The sequence below is a fragment of the Plectrocnemia conspersa genome, unplaced genomic scaffold (genome assembly GCF_051122295.1).
Source record: "Plectrocnemia conspersa isolate PC_06_02 unplaced genomic scaffold, ASM5112229v1 ptg000008l, whole genome shotgun sequence".
NCBI classification, from domain to species: Eukaryota; Metazoa; Arthropoda; class Insecta; order Trichoptera; family Polycentropodidae; genus Plectrocnemia; species Plectrocnemia conspersa.
Genome location: NW_028277172.1, coordinates 16431782 through 16455753, shown reverse-complemented (window position 1 = coordinate 16455753; position 23972 = coordinate 16431782). Strand labels below are relative to the sequence as shown.

At 29.4% G+C, this 23972-nt stretch overlaps 1 protein-coding gene and 1 long non-coding RNA gene across 2 annotated transcripts in view; both read right to left on the bottom strand.

Annotated features, from left to right (window-relative positions):
* side-VII (sidestep VII transmembrane protein) overlaps positions 1–23972 on the bottom strand; it is a 542053-nt gene that overhangs the window by 142190 nt on the left and 375891 nt on the right. The window lies entirely within an intron of this gene.
* On the bottom strand, positions 18888–20169 carry LOC148233161 (uncharacterized). Its single transcript, XR_015810480.1, has 3 exons — positions 19869–20169; positions 19723–19802; positions 18888–19647 (listed from the first exon to the last, which is right to left on the bottom strand). It is a non-coding gene; the product is annotated as an uncharacterized LOC148233161 (long non-coding RNA).

Genomic DNA, 23972 nt, shown 5'->3' with positions numbered 1-23972 from the left:
TGCAGGACATTCATATTTACATTGAGAACAGGGTGTTTATGAAATGAATCGATGGTTTGCCGTTCACAATGGGAAGCGCTTTGTGTTTTAATGTGTAATTTAAATGCTATCCGGCTGTGTGCGTTACGGTATGACTATAACGTGGTTACTATGTATGTACGTGTTTTGACATATTTTATGCGCTTCGTGTGTGTGTTTGTGTGTTTGAACTGTTCGAAATTACTATTTTATATATCGGCAGATACAATATACTGTATGTGTTTTATTGTGTCTGGTATTTATAGTTGCCGATGGAATATTAACTGTGCGGATTTGTGGCATGAAAATGGAATTGCACACACATGGCCTCTGATGGTCGTTTATTCGGTTGAATTTAGATAACTGGGTGTTGTGCTTAGCATACTAACTTATAAACCATCTATTAATGTAACAGTTAAGAGGCTAATATACACAGTGTTTCCAAATTTACTATTTATTTGAAAAAAAATAGAATATAACAAAAAATACATACATTAGAAGACTGATTTAGAATAATCTCTTTCACTTAGTATAAAAAATGCTGAAAAATAGTATTGATACACTAATGCAAACAAAAATCTTAAAGTACATATATATGTTTATGTTAAAAAACATTGAGACTAATCACAAAAAATAAAAGTTGTACATGTTTCGGGCATTTTATCAATACCTGAAAAATAATATATTATATATACAGTTACAAAAGTATAAAAAGCTGACATTTAATTTAATTATCGTTCTATTAGTCAGCTAGTAAAATATTTAAAAAAATATATTTTGCCGTTTAAAGGAATCCCTCGTTAGTAAAATTATGAATGAGCGATTCGATTAACGCGAAAAGCACTCAACCACTCAACAACTCGACAGACTTACAGATCACATTTGTGACGATTGATGTGATGTTGAAGGACCGTTTGATATATATGTAACTATTTAGATATAAAGCCACGATTAACTTATCCAAATAATATGCACATACTTTAGATATAAAAACAATATTGTTTCTTTATAAATCAGCACATGATATTACGTAAAATTGTTCCGAGGTAAAGTTAACTGGTATACTACAATATAAAAAAAAATGTACTAACTTATTAGTAAAACAGCTAACATAACTGTTTCTTGCTATAAAAAAAATAATAATAAATATTTTTGTGTGAAAGTGAAAATTAAAAATATTTAAAAAATCTAAACTTAATTCTTATTTGCCTTCTAAACATTTTATGAAATGAAAATAATTTTTTTGTGAAATTCATATATACTATTTTAAAGTCATATACCATTTCAATGGATTGATATAAAAAATATTATATCTAGTAATAAAAATAATTTTTTGAATGAGAGTACCTCAATGTATAAAGAGAAAAACATGAAAATTTATAGAAAAATGCATTAAATTAAAGTTAATCAAATCATCTACTACAAAGTTTACCTATACAATGTACTTTTCATTTATAAATTATTAATTAAAAAAATTATCTTGCAAAAGCAGCTTATCGTAAGCAAATAATTATCGCTGCTGTCAAAATCCTTTGATTATGGTTATTGTAACCAATTAATCTTACTGATGTCCTGTATTACTGATATTAGTCATGATTAAGATTGGAGCAGAAGATTAGTGATATAAAATATATTTAATCACTTAATGTACGATCCACTCGCATTTCAACTTTTATCGACACCCGCACTTATCGACCTGCCCCTATAAACTGTCCTGCCCAAAACGGAACGTATGGTCAGCCCAATTATAACGAGGGCGCTAACTCACTTTCGCACGGTTATCTTGTAGCGCATTAATCGTTTTTAATCACCGTATACCGGTGTATTGTAAGCCCGCCTTAACTGGCAATATAAATTCGTTCGTATAATGAACGCCGGGGATTAAAACATCAAAACCCAACGACCCCCAGATATCTATTCCCGGGTATGGGAGAATTTGGTGGTTTTTTCCTCGTTCGTTCGTTCGTTTTTATTTATTTCGACCGAAAGCCAGAAAACGGCGTCCGATTGGTGAGGAGCTTAAAGCTCGTTACGTACTGGGGAATCGTTAACAATTTAAATTGTTACGTATATATAGGTGAGTATATGTAGGTATATAGGTCGTGTTGCGCTCGGTAAGGTTTAAAGAGTTTTGTTTTGCGGCTCGGGTCTTATTTGATCGGATTTTTTTTTTCATTAGGGCCCATCGTTTGGGCGGGTTTATTTAATAAGGTTTGTTTTTAACGCACGTATTTATATGTATGCATAGAAGGTAGGAGCTTAATTAATACCTATATTATTAACTCAAAATACATCAGAGTGAATAGGTTCATCGTATTTTTGATATAAGTAGCTTTAATGTATTTTTTCTTTAAATAAATACTTAAAAATATTTCTAAAATATAATTTAGATATAGATTATGTTAAAATATGATGCGTAATACATATGCGTCGTTCAGAATGTTGAGGACATACTCAACAAATGCTTGTTTCGATATAATACACTTCAAAGTTTGTTAAGTGCTTAAGATTAAGAGCATGAGTTTATTACCGTTAACATCGCTGTTTATGTCGAAATATTGATTGAGTGGTGGAAGTATTAATTTAAAAATAATAGTGAAAGCTCTTAGAGCTTTCAGTAATATTTTAAAATGATACAGAATACTCAATTAAATAATCAATTATAAGTGTGTACATAATCAATTGTATAAGAATTGATAAAAAATCTGCTATAACTAAATAATGTTTCAGTTAAAAATAAAAAATTAAATACAGCTTTTAAATTAACATAAACGCTTAGGCATTGCTTATTTTTAGTTTTTCTCTTACAATGTCAATATTTAAAAAAAAGTCTTGTAATGCAAATAAGACACATCATGTATGTTCTATATACAATATTACAATATTAATTTTTTGGGTTCAAATATGTAATGCATATGAATAAGTTTTTGTATTACGCATTTTAATGCAATAAATAAATAAAAATCGCCACTAGACTTTTAAACTTAAACAATGAACGTTTACGCAACGCAAATTAATCAATGTGGTCCAAAAATCTATTTTCGTTTGTCACCACTGAACAATACAATCGTACCTATTGAAACGCGTAGCTAAGAGATTCTAAGGCATTGTCATGCTCAACACAAAGGCGTAGTTCTAATTTATTTTTATAAAAAGACCGTAAAGCCATAATATAATAAACTGATTCAGGACTCACCACCATAATTACACACGCGGCATTACAAGAGCGTTTATACAAGGTTAAAGTTTAACCATATGGTTTTAAAAGTAATTAATCTTTTCCATATTCATATTTTTTTTACAAAAAATCTGAACTTTCATTTACTTTAGAATTAACATTAGCTTTTCGAATACACTAACTTGATGACCTTATATGTCACTTGGATCTACCTGGACTATTTCGCATTTGACGTAGCCGCCCGACACTGACGCCTGACTTATACATATAATAGTAAACATATATTATTAGGCAATACAAAAATAAACCAAACTGATCCACCAAGTTTCATGTAGACCTTTTATATTTATGTTGCTTGCTTTGACAAGTGCTGAAGGTGTTTATTTATATATCAATACTTATATATCTGTATATTATATAATAGCTTATTAAGCTATATCCTCACGTATACAAACTATGTTAATCGTATTTGTTTCAGAGCTTTTTAAAGGATATCTTAAACTTATTTTTTTATATTAGTTTGAAAATTTCAGCAATTTAAAATTCTTAGATTTTCATTTTGTCCTTCATTTTGTTTAAATGACGATTTTTTTATCCATAATTAATTAAGCTCTCTTACAAAATATTAAAATAGCACGCATTTCACAGAAATCTAAGTATTTATGTGAAATGCGTGTTTTATTTTATTCAAGTATAAAAACTCTTTTTCAGAATGATACAAGACTTTACTTGAGTACCTCAAGGATCCAACTTGGTTATATTTACAATATATTTACAATAATTACCCAAATATACGTTGACGAAAAAATGTTGCACAATAATAATAATTTAAAATACAAATAAATTGCTTTAAATAAACACAATAACATATATTTTTTAGTTCTCCGTTACATTATAAATACTAATAAAAATAATATTCTAGTCATGGAATATTTTATACGCTAGAACGCGTTATGGCTATTTAAAATCACCCATATTTAAAATTTATTTTTGTTACCGTTGATCTAAATTCACATCACGTTCCGGTCGTTATTTCGCTCATTGAGCGGTTTCGTTCTTTGAGCTTAACATAAACAATGAACCACGTGCATATTAATTTCACAAAGACAAATAAACAGAGAACTGGATTCACCACCCCATCACAAAATTATACTTACGCGTAAAGGATTTCATACAGTCGACCGCAATCAGCACAACCCAAATAACCATCTCGTTTATTATTATTATTATTATTATTATTACTTAACACGTTCTCTGCCGCTGGAGTTAGCGTAGAAGCAGCAGCAGGGTCGCGCGAAAAAGAAATAAACGTTTATTTGAATATGAAATATTGCAGAGGTCAGCGCGCGAAACTGCCCTTTGTTTCCCACCAGTCCGGCTCTTTGTTTATGATAACGAGTCATGCGATCTAGTTCGACGGTGCCGTTTGTAGCCACAGCGATCTTGCGGCTTCAATCGGCAGGCCTTTTGCAGGCCAATAATGGCATGTTCACACCGATGCGGATTAACTAGCCAGTAATTCGAAGGCAGACAGGATTCTGTTTCCAGGTTCTCGGATTTCGTGACCGAAGTACTCCACTTTCCAGCGCTCTAATTTATTTAATAACTAGCTTTCGTAGCTGGCTTTGTCCGTGTTTTGCTCTAGTTATATAATTATCCCTCAACTTATTAATTAACACTTGACCATAGACGGTGTTTTTGTTATATTATTTTCATCTGATATTGGTGTTTTAGATACTTTGTTCCTACATATCTACCATCTCGATCGATAGAACTTAGGCTCTCTATTAGATGATGATGTTTTACGCGATCAAATGCTTTTTCAAAATCTAAAAAACAAATTTAAACAGGTTTACGAACCTAAGTAGCACCTGGATGCAGAAGAGCGCTTCTCGTGTCTAGCTTTCTTAAATCATATTTTTTTTCTGCTTTATTGAATATGAATTCTTCCTTGTATAATTTTTAACAAGTAACTCAATAAGATTTTACTTAAGTCCGGTTGACTTGTATTTTTTTTAATTTCAATATGTGCTGTTCCATTTCGAGTATGTTCTCACTTGTTATAGCTTATCTATGGTTCTAAAATAATAGTTTTGTATACCTAGTTCATTATTTTTTAATATTAAGTAGTGTATAATTTTTTTTTGTTTTTCAGATGTATCGATTTTAAATAATTATTGTAAATTTAGCCTTAATGATTTAATTTTTTTTATATATAATATATCATGTATATTTTTGTTGTATATTTTATATTTCTTTGCATTTTTATGTATCTAATCTTCTTTATTTTTTTATTAATAAGAAAAGCTAAATATTATTTTATTTATGCTTTTATTTTTATTATTTCTAATATTTTCTTTGTCATCTATTGTTGCTTTTGGACTAGCTTCTTATTATTTGTGAAATTTTTTCCCTCTTGACTCATTGTACTATTTAAACTTTTCACTTTAAAATTGTCAATTTAATTTTTTTTTCAATTTATTTTTAAATTCAAGTTTAATTTATTCGTACTTAGAAAGTTGTAGATCTAATAATGTTTTTGTTTATTATTTTTTTTAGCAATTTATAGTAAGCCGCAAAATATTTAATAATCTAAAATATCTATTTATTTATAATAAATAATTTCGTAAGAAGTTGTAAACTCACTTATGTTTTTTTTGCAATGAGACTATTTTGATAAATCAATGTAAGAAAACGTCTAAAAACCAATCCAGAACTTAATTATAATTTTCGCCTCTTTTTAAGGACACGTTAACATATTTTTTCAACTATTATTAAAAATATATGTTTTTCACTTCACTTTAGTTGATTTCTATTTAAGCTAGTAATTTTAATAGTAATAAAAAATAATGCAAGATTCTCGGTCTTACTTGTATCATTTTTACTCAAATTAAAAGTTTTATACTTTATCACATTGGCGAACTAAGCTATTTAAGATTGGATCACAATTTGCTCAATCCTGAAAATAAAATGATATATAATAACTTGGATAACGCAAAAATAATTGCTTCAAGTTAGATCAGATAATTCTCTTGACGTAAGATTTAATTAAAGAAGTCTTTCAAAATTTAAGATAAAGCTACAACATACTTTTACGGAACAGTATTTTTATTATATTTATTGTTAATAAAACAAAAAAAAATAACAGCGCTAACTAAATTGCAAGTCCAATCAATTTATTATGAAACTTGTTTTAGAGCAAAAAACTATTTTTTTTTAAATTTTATTTCGATGCTTTAGCTTCTAAACGTTTTTTATAAAACGAACTTTTATTTAAAGTTTTATTCAACGTAGTTATGAATGTTGTTAAATAAGTTTTTAAATTTGCAGAATTTTGCAAAAACGTGACATTTTATAAGGGTGCTAAGAATTCTACATATATTATAACAAAAATTCAATTTTTAGTCTTTAAAACAAAGCCGAAACCAGACATAAAAAATTGCAAGTCTTATAAAAGTTTGTATGGAGAGCCTATCGACTTATAATACGAAACTTGTTTTAAAGCAAAGAACTATTATATTTATGACATATTTTCTTTTTTTAGCAAATATTATAAGGGTTATTAGGAGTTCTGTTCTATAACAAAAAATCAAGTCTTAATCTGTAAAATAATATAATTTACAGCGTTAACTAAATTGCAAGTCTCATAAAAGCTTGTATGGGGGTCCGAACAATTTCATATAAAGCTTGTTTTAAAGCAAAAAGCTATTTTATTAATATTTTATTTTGATGCAGGTTTAGCTTTAATTATTTTTTATGGGACACTTTTTTTTATAGTATTTTATCCGTTAGCTAACTAAACAAAATATATGAAGCGTATTTTTAATGCAGTATACTTTCAATTATCTGGGTTATTGCTGGAAAGTGATGGTACAAATAATTTAATTTTTTTATTTAGTTTTAAAATATGTATAATATATTTACAATACAGATAATATTTTTTCTATTTATAAAGAAAATCTGTAATTCTCGTTACCTTCGAAAAGCAGTACGAATATTTCTTAGAGCTATTATATCTTATATTCTAATGCTCAGTAAATTTTCAACAGAAGTCAGTGCAGAAGAAGTATATTCTCATTATTACCTCCTTCCTATTCTGTTTGAGTGACAATATTAAAGATATCAGCATCATTTAAGCATTGATTGCTAATAAACTAATTCTCGTTGTTTTTTCGATAAAAATTTTTAAAATATTTTTTTTATTAGTCTGCATATTGCCTTAGTCTCTGAATTGAACAATCGAACAAGTTTTACTGGCTTCACTTCAAACTTAGATTGTGCTATTCCATTTATAACATCCAGTATCGACCAATTTTTTTCTAGAAATCGATCGAGCCAATATCTTCCCCAGCAAGAGCTTTGAGAAAACCAGCACGGTAAAACCGTTTCACTGACGATATAACACATTGTTCCATGAGTTGAATTAAACTTGTAACATTAGGCAGTAAAATTTTGCAACAATATAACCGTCGTTTGTTTTCAATATGCTTTCATTCAGATAAGAATGAGCATTACCCTATTAACAATACTGCGTTATACAGCAACCCTTTGGTTTTAAACTAATCTTCGAAAAACTCTCTTTCTATCTATGTTCCTTTTTAGTTTTAATAATCAACAGGACGATTTTTATTTTATTCTCATTAAATGATCTTATGTAATCTCACAAACCCAGATTATTCTTATTAAAAAAAAAAAAAATATTTTAAGAACGGATAATCTGCAAACCATTTATCGGCACTCAAATGATCGATAGTACATTATAATACTTGAAAGAAATGTTGTCGATTGATTTATATTATATCGTAATATTAGTAACCCGGTGTGAACGTGTCTTAATTAGCAACCTTTAGTGGATGCAGCGATTGTGAATGAATGCCCCCAGGCCAAGGAAATTAAATTCCTTCAGAGTAAACTTGCCATTTGCGAGATTCGGTCGCTTTTCTCCAATTCTAGGATTATCGGGGCGGTACTAGATTTTGGTGGGGCCTTTGTGCGTTGTAGAATTCAAAAGGCATACAATTTGCGTTTGATACCGGCGCGCCGGCGCTATCAACATTGATTTGGATAGATTACAATGAAAGTTCATGGTGTGCTTATAATAGGCGTACATTGTGATGTAAAGTAGCTAAAGATCAAGCTTGGGATTAAATTCTATTAACACTTTACCGACCGGCAGTTTCACTACCAGACTTACGCTAAATACCGGCACCTTTTCACAAATCTTCGCGAATTTTACCTTTTTTATTTAAATTTATGTATTTTTTGATACGGTCCGAATATTTAGTTGAATTTTTTTAAACATGTTAAAAATGTATCAATGCATCAATTTAAGTCATTATTAGGTGGTTCTCAACATGTGGATCGCCGGAAATATAAATTAATTATTACATTTCCTTATTATTAGATTTTTAAAATGATTATCTTGATTTTAAAATTATAAAAATGAATAACCTAAAAATTTAAATAAAAATAATTTAAATTGAGTCATCCAGCAGTTCTCAAACTTTTTCAAATTTAAAAAAACTTTTTTCAAGCACACTTTTTTTTTGTATTGTGATATTTTGTGTAAATGATTATCTACAAAAATGAGAAATGACATTTTTACTAATATGAGTTTACTGATATATAATTCAATTGCAATAAAATATTCACTCACCATTGTAATTCGCTCCATCGTAATGCGAAATCTTCCAGGCACATACACAGATATTGTACATTATCTTTCACGTGTAAATCACTTTTCACAATAACTATTTATATTGTATAATGCAAGTTTAAAGTGCACTCACCATTATAAATTTCTCCACACTAATACGGAATATTTCAGGTACACACTTTATTATTATTCAATGTCTTTCCCTTGTAATTCACTTTTCACAATATTTAATTCTAAAATAATACCAATACGAATTATCAAAAAAATAAAATTCAAAATTCACAAACGTTATTTTTATTATTTACCTAGTAATGTTTCTTCAAATGATACGAGGAGAAACATTCACCAACATGTAAAGCTACTTTACATTCTTTGCACATGTAAAGAGAATCTTTTCTTATTTTATGTGCGATACAAACTATGCATCTTCTTCTTTTACGCTCATTAGTAGATGATATCCTGACTAATTGGTGTTGTTTTAAACTGCCTGAAAGCCTTTGAAATGAGGGAGCAGTGGCGAATGTGGATGTCGGTTGTGAATTTTCAGACATTTCTGAAATTGGGTGTTTCTGTTTCTGGTGTTTTTTCCTCTATCCAATATTTTGCTATTTTCATTAAATAATCATAAAAATTTATATTGCTGTTTGAATTTACACTTCTATACACTGTAAATGCATTGAATAATGCACAGTTAAATAAATACATGGCCACTTTTTTCGTCCATTTTTTAGTTTTACGATATATTGGATAGTACGAAAGGTATTGATCAGCCCGATCTACTCCCTTCATGTATTTATTGTAATCAATTATACAAATTGATTTTTTTATACGCAGCCCAGTTCTTCTGTCAGTTTTTTCAGTGTTTACAATATTTGTATTATGGATTGTTGATATCATTCGAATATCTCTACTCTTTACTGTTTTCCACAATTGTAATAAAATTTCCCCGTTTCGCTTATATTTACTTTCAAATATTCGTAGTTTAGCCTTTTTTAGAATATCCGGTAAGCCCCACATATTCTTATTTTTTTCTTGTATAATATTTTTAACTTCTTGTTTGTACTTATTCCAAGTTTGAGCACGGTATCTATTTGTTTCTTCTGCAATAATGCGGAACAGGTCATCACCGATAAATTTTTCGGCGATTTCTTCAGGGCGCGTGATATCAACATCAAAAGTTGCTCCCGACAATCCTTCAAATGGCTGGTTATGCCTAGGTGTATCAGTTTCACACCAATCTAATGGAATATCATCATCCTCAGTATCTTCTCCATCGCTAATAGGCATCATTACTCGAGGACGATTTCTTTCATGAACAATCGAACTTGTATCACTATCACTAAAGTTTTCGTTATCACTGGGAATATTTGAATCATTGTCCGCGTAATTTTCCTCTACAAAACTATCTTCTGCCATTTATTTATTTGGGTTATAATTATATTTAAATAAAAACTATATTTTTAACACTTTGTTATATAAAATACACTGTATTTATATTTTTATAGACACTATATTTTATAAAGAGGCGTAAGCGTAATATTTTTAAAGAATCACTGCAGCACAAAGTTCCTTTTATTTATTTTATTTTTTTATTATTTTTAGAATATTCACTCGAGCACACGAAAACAAGATGCGATTTACACGACAGCGTTAGCTAAACTGAATTATTATTCATATTTTTTTAAGTGCATCATATTATTTCTTATCTCAAAAGAAATTCCCAATTTCAAAAAAAGAGTCACTTCTGAGAATCACTTCAGTAAATCGGTGCTATCTCGTGATAGATAAAATTCACTCAATAAAATAAACGGTCGAAACTTCCAAATTACAGGACAGAAAAAATACGATATAATCTCGCTAATCTGTCAATTTAGAAATTCGGGAAACCGGTACTATCTAATAAATTAACTCACAAAAAATGTTAGTGTACTTAAAAAAATGCAAAGTAGAAAGAATTTACAAAATATATTTGATATAAATATATATTTTTTAAATGGATTTTCGAATTTGTATAGATAAACAGTACCTGATTATATTATAAGACACAAGTAAAGAAATACAAAGGCAGCTCAATTATATTTGAACTATATCTTTATTATATATGATTTTGTTGTTAATTTTTACTGATAACACTGGGAAGATATTTTACATACTTGCAAAACAAAAATACCGTCGAGAATATTTGGGAGCATTTGAAGAAGAGATTGATAAAATCGAAATAACCACTAAAAGAGAGCTAATCGAGAAGGTGATTCGGGAATAGAATCATACTTTGAACCTTCAAAAATTAAACAACGTTTATAAAGTAAATTCAGGCACTTATTTAATCTAAAGAAGGACATACAAAATATTTTAAATATAGTCCCGAATTGCATAGTGAAAAATATTTTTATTTTTGTTTTGAATTAAAAAAATAGAATTTATGACTTCTCACAACTAAATTAGTTCTTTTTCAATAACTAATGCTATAAAAAATAATAAAATAGCAAAAAAACGAATTTCTGCATTAAAAATTATATTGTAATATATAAACAAATTATAATATATAGACAAACGTGTCTAATAATAAGGCCAGGCACAGTAATTAAATATTTTTTTTCAATATCAAATGAAACTTTATACTAATATTTAATTTTTTTCAAAAAAAAATCTTAAAATATCTCTAAGCATATATTTTTAATTTGATAACGAAATCATAGCTACCGCTCACTCCATATGGCGTGCGCGGTATTTAACGTTCGGCAGGCTCGCACTCCATATGGCGTGAGCGGTCGGTAAAGTGTTAATATGGAATGTATAGTGAGTATGACTGTCTTAGTATATATAATATATTAATCTAAAATAATTGTGTAATTGTATTCTGTAGTGCTAGCAACGAAACCAAAATTTATTACTTAATTTTGGGTTACTTGATATTACAATATGACTCAAAGTCATTAACATTTTTATTTGAAATACATAAAAAACATTTTTTTTTTAAATCTATTATAGCAGTAATCACCTGAATAAGAATCATTACACTTATTGTAACTTATATTATTACGCACACAGACTTTGACACATTGTTTTTATATTTAAAAAAAAGGTGGTAAATAAATGGGAATAAAAAAAATGCCAAAATTTTTAACATAACTTTTTTATGCTATACATTTTTGACACATTTTTTAAATTTCTCTATTAATGACAGTCATAAACATAGATAAATTAGCAATTTTTAGTAGTAATTTTCCTTTTGCACAATAAACCAATTACTGAGGCCTTGTTAGCTCAGCCACATCACGCGTAGCTTATCAAAAATGGTAGTGTTGTCAATTAAATAAAAGAAACATATTTACTTTTCGACTATCTTTTGTGATATTTTGTTTTAAAATCACTTTATTTAAAATTTTCGATTAGTTATTTGAATGTCTTGATCGTTCAAGTTAAGCTAACACTTATATTGAAAAGCGTTGGCCAAAGTTAGTTATAAACAAAATTTATACATATATCGAAAATATTTTTGTAAATTTACACTGTCCTCATTGTGTAGTCAAGCGTGTAAAATTTGTTCACATAGCAAATTATTTATAGATCGTTGGGTTACAAAACGCGAGTATTTCTAGGGTTCAATGCAGGGCATAATCCTTCCAAATTTGGGATTATTTAAGCTCGGGTTTTAACGTTTTCCCTTTTGAATTTTAACTATTGGCTTACGATATGGACGCTTTTGCATTTATGTTATCGACATTATTTTTTTCACCACGCTTGTTACTACATCGAATTTTATTTTAATAATAAAATTTTACAACCACGCGCGGTGCGATAAATCGTCGGCTCAATTTTCGCTCAGTGTTGTTTTTTTACCACCCAGTACAGTGAGGGCTTTTATTGCTTTTTTTATTATTATTTTATTTACAAATTATGTTTATACTTGTTGTTTAAATAAATAAAGTCCAAATAAAAAATGTTTTTAGTGAATACAATATTGAAAGGGGATTATAATGAGAGACACTACCTATAAACTATTTTTTTTATTAATTGTATTCAGCTATCTTTGACAATTCGTCATTTAACGATACATCATGTATCTGAAAAGATAAATCGATAAATGTAATATTAGATAATATGATTTAAAAAACTGTGTCAAAATCACATAAAACATTTGGGTGATATTATTTTTCACGTTTAACGTTAAAACAATATTATCACAATAATCTATTCAAGAATATTGACTTTAGTAGCAAAACTATTGGAGGGCAAAAGTGTCATTATTTCACTTTAAGCAGTATTAAATCAAATAAGTAATCATTACTATAATTTTAGAGTTCATACTAAAAGGTTAACGTCAGTCTATGTAGAGGAACAATTAAAACAGTTTATTATTTTTTAATACATTTAATATATTATCTATGAGCTAAGTATCCAAGCTTATTAATGGAGAATTTTCAATGCATAATATGTACGATTTAGCTCTATTTTAATTATTCATTACGATACTCATCCGTGAGATGAGTAAAATTTATGATAATCTATTTGGTGATGATCGATCGGAAATATAATAATTTATTATTGACTTATTTATAACTTTAATTGTATTTAGGAAATCATAATTTGTAATTATTAAATAAATATAATTCTGATATAATATTACAAATCATGTTTTCATAGATTTTCCTTATCTCACGAATGAATATTGTGATTATTAATTAAAAATAAAATTAGCATAGCTCGTGCATAGTGACAAATTTTGATTGTAAGTTGTATTAATAGTTTTAAAAAATATTTGAAAAGTGAATTGTTAATAAACATGATAATTTATATTTTTTTAATGATGCATTTTTTTTATTAATAAATATTATATTACACGAGGGGATTTATGATATTATGTAATGCAGACTTTGCAAACTTTTGTACTACATTTGTGTTGATGTATTAATCCCTGGGTGAATCTTTTGGGGCTTAAAATTTTATTATTTATTGAATGTATGTATTTTTAATAATACTTTTTAATCAAATTATTGAAAGATAAAAGCTGTTCAATTCGCAATAATGCGTTACTTGAATATACATACATTTAGAAAGCTACTTTAAGGAGCGCCATACATTTGAGATAGAATCTTGTTATAAAAAAGATGAAAGAGCATAAAACATTTCCATATTACACGTCTAAATTGAAATGTGAAGATATCCAAATATTTACACTGAAGCGAATTCTCCATTCTTTCGGAGAGTTTTTTTATTCTTCAATTCACTTTTGCAATTGTTCTAGAGGCATACGTGCTCATTAAAAATTGAACATTAATATACATCTTTGAACAACATCAAAGTTGAAAATATTAACAAAGGCCTCTTATATCGCATTCAATCTAAATTGCTCTCGGGGATGAAAAGAAAAGAGTGGCGATTGTGCTCGGGGGAACGCGATAAAATCGCGAGTATTTACGTTAAGTATTAAAAATAAAAAGTTTTCACTTCTTATTTGATTTATCGCCGTAACAATGCCGTCTTCGCTTTATGAAGAGTTTTGCCAAAGAGAAAAACTTTCCGACGATTCAAAGACAACTCAATCTAATGACGTCAGGACAAAACTTATAAAGATGATAAACAAACATATATAAAAAAATATTTTTAATTTTAGAAACAAATACTTTTATATTATAAAATAATATTTTAAGTCGGTTTCTTATGACTTAGAATTGAGATCAAGTTCATGTATACATCTAAGATAAAATCCATAAGTGTAATAAATACCTTTCTTACATTATATCATAACTTAGATAGTATTGTGTAACAAATACTTTGCCATAAATATAATATAAAATAGTACAAGGTAATTTTTGTTACTTTATTTTTATTAGTTAATAGTTTAGACAATATGCTTTTCTAGTTATGTTTTATAATATATATCGTCGACTTCTATTTAAAATTCATCATTTTAATTTTTCTTTGACAAGAAACTTGATCATTTAAATTGCATTAAAATGGTTATATAATAGCTTTAAACTACTTATTGCAAAGTATATTTTTAACTATTTCAATTTTGAAGTTACCTCAACTACAAATACATTCTGATCTGTCAGGTCGACAAGTCACCAAAAATCAACATAGCTTTGTTAGTATTAATAAAAAAATGACTCCAATAACAGATTTCTTCAAGTCAGATTGGGTACTTTAACTCTGAACGAAATTTTAATAATTACATTAATTAGTTTGATTTGGAATTAATTGCAATACTCAGATTACCAAACAAAACGCTTCAAAACCACCGGGGATTGAATCGAACCGATCCGAGCCAACGACACGTTCCATTTTCAGTAAAGACGGGGATAAATCAATTCGGTGCGCGATCGAAAATCGCTAATGGAAACATCGAAACACTAATAGGATTTCCCGTTCGGAAATTGTTGCTTAGGGCTTAAAGTTTCTAATATCGGTGGGGGGAGGTTGCGGTCATCCCTTATCGAGCACACAATAAGAGTCCCGCCTCGCGTGGCCAAGTTGTTAAGGCCCGGGCTTAACGACCGGAAAGCCGCTCGTTTGGTTATGAAATAACACCCGTCCCTGAAGCGCCAGAACCCGAACCGAACCGAATTAATTCGGAACCGAACCCGCGTCCGGCACGAAGCTCGCGCAGGAAGTTGTATTAACATAGGCCGTTTTGTGCGTTAAAAGCCCACTGGGCCAGAGCGCGCAAGGGCGAGATTCCCGACGGTTATGATGATGCTTTGGAATAGGGGAGGTATTTGTATTCTGCTAGTTTTCACTTTATATTTACAAACAGAAATAATTTGCAGTTTGTTGAACGTTTATAAATGATACTCTTATTTGATTTTAAAATATATTGCTAAAAAATAATTCAAGGTGTGACTTTGCAGCCAAAATAGACACTGGAGAATCTAGTAACAGTTTATTTTTATTGTGTATTCTGTTGACTATGTGTTGGTGGAGAAGCGTCGTGCTGTCATGCCAATATGGGTCCTGTCGGTTTGCCTCGGATGCCGTCTGCTGTCTGAGAAAGTTTCTGATCATCTTTGATCTGGAGGATGTGACAAGGTATCGCATCTTTTATACCTTATTCAAGACAGCTTTAGCGAATCACATTGGTGGGCTAATTGCATCGCTTTATAACAATATGTACCAATAACTTAAAAACTGCTATTGCTATATATTAACGATTCTCAAAAGTTTCACCTACTCAATGCGCAAATATATTTCGTTGGATAAATAAACCAACAGTATTGAATATGGTAAACTCCAAGGTGAAACTTTTGAGGATAGTTAATATATGACAATATCGGTTTTTATGCTGTAGACGCATTGTTTATCGCATATTTTTACGCACAAAAAGATAGTATTTTTTTAAATTTTAATTCATGAAAAATGGTCTCATTTTCAAATACAGCAAAGTATCATAAAATGACATTTTGACAACATTAAATTAAAAAAATAACGAAATAAAAAAGATGATACTGACAACTTTTACTGACCATGTATTTAAAATAGTAATTATAAACGATCGGCAAATACAAAATCATTTTAAATTTAATCACTAAATTATTTTTATTTTACTTAAAGAATATGCTTTGTGTATTTCTTTAAACTTGATTTTTCTTTTTTAAATATTTCATCGAGCGTGAGCTTTTAAAAATAAAGTGTTATATTTTTAATTTGAGTGGCATCTGCAAAATTTGTTTATTATTTTGCCTCGGTCCAGTTTCAAGTAAACACACCGTATAAATTGTATCGTTAAAAATGCTTCCTTTCCTATTTATATATTACATAATGAGTCTTGTAACAAAAACGTAATTAATCGAGCAGCCAAAAAACATATGTATAGGATAAAGGTTTGGGTTGCAAACAAGGCGATAAATATCAAAGATCTCATTGATAGGATACTAATAAATATATTTATATATTATATAGGGAGAGAGGAGGAAATTAATATGAAAAGGCCGTCATTAATTAGTATTAAGCGCGTAATTTGACGAAAAGAAAACCGAAAAGGCCCTTTGAATTTAGGCATTCCCGAAAAGGAAATATGGCCGCCGCCGCACAGTTCGGTTAAACGTCCTATATTGTGGCAAAGCTCATTATTTCTAAAAATACATATTTACCTTTTTATTTATTTTAAATATTTATATGAATGTATCATTTTATTATTTTTCAACCAATAAATGTATTTAATTTTTTTTGCTTCTAAATGAGTTTTTAAATTAGTTTTTGCCTACCATATTTATTTTTTCAATAAAAAAATATATAGCATATAAATCTGTACCTGATAATTTTTTTTAAAATCAATGCATAATTTAACATAGATTTAAATTTATCATACCAAAAAAACATATTACGAATAGTATTCCATCGCACAGTGCACCGCCGTCAAAAAGGAAATGATATTTTGTTTTCTGGCACTGCGTAATAAATCACCAAACAACCTCCCTTTGGTTGACGTTAATATCCCTTTTTGGAAAAAATATACATCTATTATCGGCGGAATTTCGGGACGCTGATCTGAGGAATGCAGGAATTTGGTTTTCCTTGCGAAATCTGTTGTCGGGATATAACCTCGCGAGGTATGCGGAACGCACCGTTTTTACCCCGGACACGAGAACGGGACGGAATTCCGAAAATGGATTATGTACCCGTATTCTTTAACGACATATTAATATTTGTGTGTACAATATATGAGATGGGGACGTCTGAGAATGCGGTCTCTGGACGGTAAAACTCTTGGAAAGCTTACGTCCCAGAATAGATACATGATTCTTGAAAGAAATGGGTGGGTTAAAAAAACTATCATTATACAATATTAAGATTGTTTATATATGATAAATGAATTTTGCATTTTCATTTGTCCATTTCAAATATCTTCCAAAACCAACAAAGGCTTATCTTACAGATTTAAAGCTTTTTGTCTATTTTTACTTTCATGAAAAAAATAAGGATATTTTTTGAAATTAAATGTTACTTTTAAAATCAACGTCACGATCACCTTTTTATAATTGGCCATCCTACCGAAAGAGTCAGAATACAAAATCTGCTATTAAAGGGGTCAGGAACGTGGAATATAAAAATATGTGAAACACCAACGGTCACTTTCTCAGACACTCTCTCTCAGATGGTTCAAGGCATCAGAAGTTACAGAGCTCTCAAACTCACTCAAGTTCTATCAAACTATAGGCTATGAAGATGATTGTAAAAGGCATACTAAAGATATATACAAATTAAAAAAATTAAATTATTATCAGATGGTATTCAAAAAAACTTTAGCAAAAAATCTCAAATTGTTTATGAATTAAAAAAAATAGTTTAACACCTTTACTTGCTTTTTATCTTATATATAATTGTTCTAAGCCGCCGCCGTCGCTTCCGCTTCCGGACGCGCATAACTTTAAACGAAACATTCTCCGTTCAATTATCTACTCTGTAAATCGTATCACTTTGTATTAACAGTGTGTAACAATACACGTAAACAAAGGAAATATATTTAATTATAATAATAAATAATAATAAAAATTAAAATTGAATTTGTTCCGATTGATTTTCGAGCCGCCGGTAATGCGTTCTGTTGTTTCGACCAATCAAAAATAAGCATTCAAATATTCAAATAGCGTCGACCAATGAAAAATAAGCATTCAAATTCAAATAGATAGTACCGTGACAACACTTTTAAATAATTATTATTTAATAATAAAATTTTGCTACGCGACAATAATTTTCATTAATTCGTCATTTGACTGAATAAAAATTAAATATATACATAATGTGTTGAGGATTAGAAGAATACATAGATTAAACTAGATAAACAATCATAAAATAATCTTCGTAATGAAATTTTCAAATTTTGAATTCCCGGCGACGGGCTCCGAGGCCTAAAAGTGAGTTTTTGCTTTTATAAATAATCGGATTGCAAATTAACTAGGTGTGTTATAACTATGAAAATTAAATATATACATAATGTGTTGAGGATAAGAAGAATACATTGATTAAATTAGATAAACAATCATAAAACAATCTTTGTAATGAAATCTTCAAATTTTGAAATCCCGTCGCCGGGCTCCGGGGCCCAAAAGTGAATTTCTCCTTTTATATTACATAAACATTATCATTGATTCCGATTTAATGCACAATTTTAAACGTGAACGTGTAATATATCCTTAGTATGTATGAGGATTGAAAGTTAATGTCGATCAAATCGGCGCTGTCGGCTATATATATCAACCAACGGACAGCTTATAAATGTGTAGTTCCTTGGATGTTATCTAATAAACGACATTTTACAATGATTATAAATATGTGATTGCATACCTGGAATAATCGATAGCCAAAATATCTAAGAGTGGGTTATTTTTAATTCCGATGTGGCAAAATATGTACAATTTTTGTTCTGTGCCATCATTCCTCTTTCTGAATAGCCAAATTTAAGATATTCAGTTACATCAAACTTATGTAGTATGTTCTTTATGAAAAGATAATACTTGCTGACAGTGACTTCAACATGAGAAGATTAACTCTTTGTTTATATATACCAATTCTACGTTGTAGCCATTTAGGTCATCAAATTGTTCCATCATTGCTTCTGAAAAGTAATTAAAAAATTATAAGAGTAAACATTGAACACATTATTACTACTATTATAATCCATAAATTAAATTTGAACGACAAACGAAGAACAAAATTAACGGAAATTACTGTTGAGGATTAAACACGTAGATTGACATATCTTCATCTTCTTCAAAATAGTCGCAATATGTCATACATTAATTGTTTGCCATACGTAAATGTTATTAGATCTCTCATTGATTCTGAAAATTGACTGTAAACGATACTATATATTGGGTAAAAAGTAACTTTTTGTTTACACTAATATGAGATTTTTCATTATTACTACCATTGTAATATGTTTAATTAACTTTGGCATGTATATCTTCAATTGCCAAATCACTGCTGTTTGTCTTTTAATATTAGATCCTAGAAAGTCAATAGTAATTTTGTTAGAATAACCGTGATATAGTATTCATATAACCAAACACTTACTGGCACACTCATAATTGATAATTTCGATTATAAAGTCTATAATTCAAATGGTAAATCACTTTGAATCATCTACAATTGTAACTTTTTAAGAAAAATGCTGTGATTATAACATATTTCACTGTTTATTTAATCGCACTAAGCTGTATCCCGGCGCGCGCTTGAGCGATGACAGAAGAACTGTCACATATAAGAAATTCCGGGGAATACCGTTTATGGTATTTCCCCGGCGCGCTTGAGAACGAACTACGAAATTGATTTTATCGATTTAAATTGTAAAACACTTATCAATATATGTATAAAAATCATCAAATTATAAAAAAAATATTTTTTTTTAAATATGTTTAGTTTATACGGTATTTAAAATATAATATAAATAATGTAAATTTTTTATTAGCTTCTCTTAACAGAAAAAATGTTTACTTACATTTTGGCGAACGTTGCCAATTTAAAGTAATAGTTTTTAGAGAATTTTTAAAATTTCCTTTGAAAAAATATTTTCAACAAAAAGGGGCAAAGTTTAAAAATAAGTACTATTCGATAACAACCAACTACTAAACACATAGTGTTGCAAAAATCCTTCTTACTGACACCTTTGAAAGGAAACTACACAAAATTGTATATCACTAATTTTAATATTTTTTAAATTATAAAGTTTCAGAATAAAATTTCAAGATTTATTCAAAATATTTTTTTCAACTTTAAAAATATTTTTTATTTTATTATGGATTTTAAATATTCCTTATTTATTATGGATTTTAAATATGTTTATTTTATTATTAATTTTAAATAATGTGAAAACTTTTTGCATTTATTAATTATTAAAATATATAATACTGCGCAGAAAAAACATTTACTTTAAAAAATATATCAATCAAAATAAGTAACATATTAGGTGCTTGATATTTTCAGTTTATTATATCTTTCTAATTGGCTTTTATATTTACACATAAAACAAATAAACAACTTTTTTTAATTATAAAGTAACTTATGGTGTAACTAAAAAACGCTCTTATTACTAAAATTTTAATTTATGATAAAATGTGTTATATGCATCGTTAAAACGGGCCGCGAATTCCCAAAACACTCGCGTTAGAACGCCATAGTGACGTCACGATGATGTTTTACGCCGGCGTCAAAATCAGTTCTACAAATACTCACAGGCGTCGCTTCATACGTCGCTGCGATCGCGGGATCGGTTAGTCATAGATTGGATGATTCTGGACAATTACAAAATATACCGAAATGAGAACAAATCAATACAATATCATTAAAAAAAGGTTAGGTTGTTTGGTTCTATAGTGAAGGTCGGCGCGAGCGGTAGCGAGGCGAAATAATGAAATTCCAGTATAACGAATCTTTAATTTGTCCCCGAAAAACTTTCATGCAAAATGTTTTCATTGTAATGAAGACTAATCTCAGCATAACAAAATATTTTGCTCCGAATTTAAGAATGACGTTATAACTTGACAAATATTTTTAAGAATTCAGTTCATCATTGACTTGGCGTGTGCCAGATGTGTTCAAAAGCGACGATGCAGGTGTTTCGCTGACCCTCAAACTTTTTTTATAAAACATTTTTTTCACAAATTTTATTGTGTTTCATACATTTTCCTTAAACAAGGACAAAAAACGATCTGTCAACCTTATAAGAGGTTATTTTGATGCTGTAGTAATATAGTAATTAAAAATAAAATAAAAATATATCATCTTCCTTACATTCAATATAACGAATTTTCAGTACACCAAAATTTATTATTGGTTCCGTGAGCTTCGCTGTATTGAAATTTCATAGTACAATTTTTAATTTATTATTATCTAGCCAAGTTTTAAACCTATTCATAAATGATATACAATATTTAGATTAATCATTAAATATCTAAGTTTCAATATACCGATAAAATCTAACGTTGTAAATCTAATAAATAATATAAAATGTTTTCTTCTGGAAATATTTAGTCAAGTTGTAAACCTATTTTTAAATGAATTGAAAATGTTAAGTAGTTTTTATAGATTGAACTATTTTGTCTATCATTGAAAATCTTAAATAGTAATGACCAATTTAAACCATTAAATTTTAAAAAATATTTAAAAAAATCAGAACGAAGCAAAAATTATATTTAAAACCCAAAAAGTTGAGGGTCCGGTATTCGCACACTCGCTAGCTATCGGTACCTCACGATAGTGAGGTACCGACAGCTAGTGCTATTATAATAGGTGTACCGGAAAAGAATGTCGTTTTTTTTGTTATCACTTTTAAGTGGTCAGTTGTGCTTCATCAGTTGAACTTTTACAACGTTTTCTGTGTTGTTTCTCTGACTACGTATACCTGGAGTGTATTAGGACTTTTAAACAAAAAAAATTACAACCCTATATACAATGGAGAGCTTTGTAACGAATGAGAAATTTATTCGAAATTTTATGTTTTATCATTTCATGAAGAAAAAAAGTGCAACACGTGTTACAAAAAATATTTGTGATTTACTGGGAGATATTTTGAATGTTCGTAAATGCCAGAGGTGATTTAAACAATTTAAATCCGGCAATTTTGATCTAAAAAATAACCCTGGAAGTGGTCGACCTGTTAAAGTGGATAGCGATGTTTTAACTGAGCTGATTCACCAAAATCCATCTTCAACGATTCAAGAACTCGCGGAGCAACTCTGATGTTCATGGTCAAGCGAGCAAGAGCATATCAAAAAAATCAGCAAGACGCGGAAACAAGGAAAATGGATACCTCATGAATTAAGTGAAAAATCTAGGTGAGCGTCTAAACGCGTGCACTGAGTTATTGGAATTAAATACCAAAACTCCATTTCTACAACATCTTGTAACTGGTGACGAAAAATGGGTGTTGTATTCAAACCAAGGACGCAAAAAACAATGGCTTTCAAAGGGCCAGGTACCAAAACCCACCCCTAAGCCCGGGCTCTCTGCAAAAAAAGTTATTTTGTCTGTTTTGTCGGACTGCAAGGGAATAATTTATTTTGAAACATTAAAACCCGGACAGACAATTAACGCTCAAATGCATTGTGATCAACTAGAGCGTTTAGATGCAGAAATAAATAAAAAAAGACCTGCACTGGCTAATCGTTAAATGCACAAAATTGTTTTATTAAAAAAACGACATTCTTTTCCGGTACACCTAATATTATATTATTATAAATGTCAGTACTTCACTATCATGAGGTACCGCAGCTAGTGGGTGTGTAAATACTGGACGCTTGAATTTTTTACGTTTTAAATTTTATTTTTGATACTTTCTGATTTTTTCGAATATATTTTTAGTATTTATGACACAGATATCTAAACTAGAGTGGTTATGTGTGGGATGAAGTGACATCTTGAAGCTATATATATATATTATATTATTTATCGGTAAGGTTATGTTATGTTACGTATTATTATTTTACGTATTAGTCACTAAGTTGTGTTATGTATATTTTTGAACCATTTATTTTGATTTTTAGATTGAATACAAACACAATGCTACTGAACTGATCAATTCGTTAAATAATTTGTATTTTAATCACACCTTTTTTTGAGAACCTTAACAAGATTATCAATTACCCACTCGAGCCAGCGTCGGCACACAAATTTCCCAAGCGTGAAATTTTCGTCTAAATCCTTTACCTGGTATTTACCCAGCCATCTAGCTCTGGTGACGATCTCGCTACGTTTTCTTTTCAATTCCAGACGCTTATCTGCTAAGCTTCCATTGTGCGGCTGGCACATTTGTATTCAAAACACGGCTGCCCCACATCGATATTACAAGGGACCTGTCTGGACGGGCGGGGACTTGCCAACTGTAGCCATGACAAGTGTCCAGGGCCGGAGCAAGGCATGATTAAAAAAGCTGGTGCTCGCGCTAATTTCCAGATATCTGCTGCCAAGGAAGGCACGTGCCGACAGAAAATCTGTCGAGAGAGCAATAAGCGATCGGAAATATGATTGGAGCGTGGAAAATTTATGGTTTTTGTAGAAGAGAATTCATTTCCAAATTCAATGGTATGTATGTTTTAATAATGTATGTTCACTTATAGTATATGTATATGTGAAATAATAAATTTGAGATGTAATTTACAAGACTTGATGTATTGAAGTAAA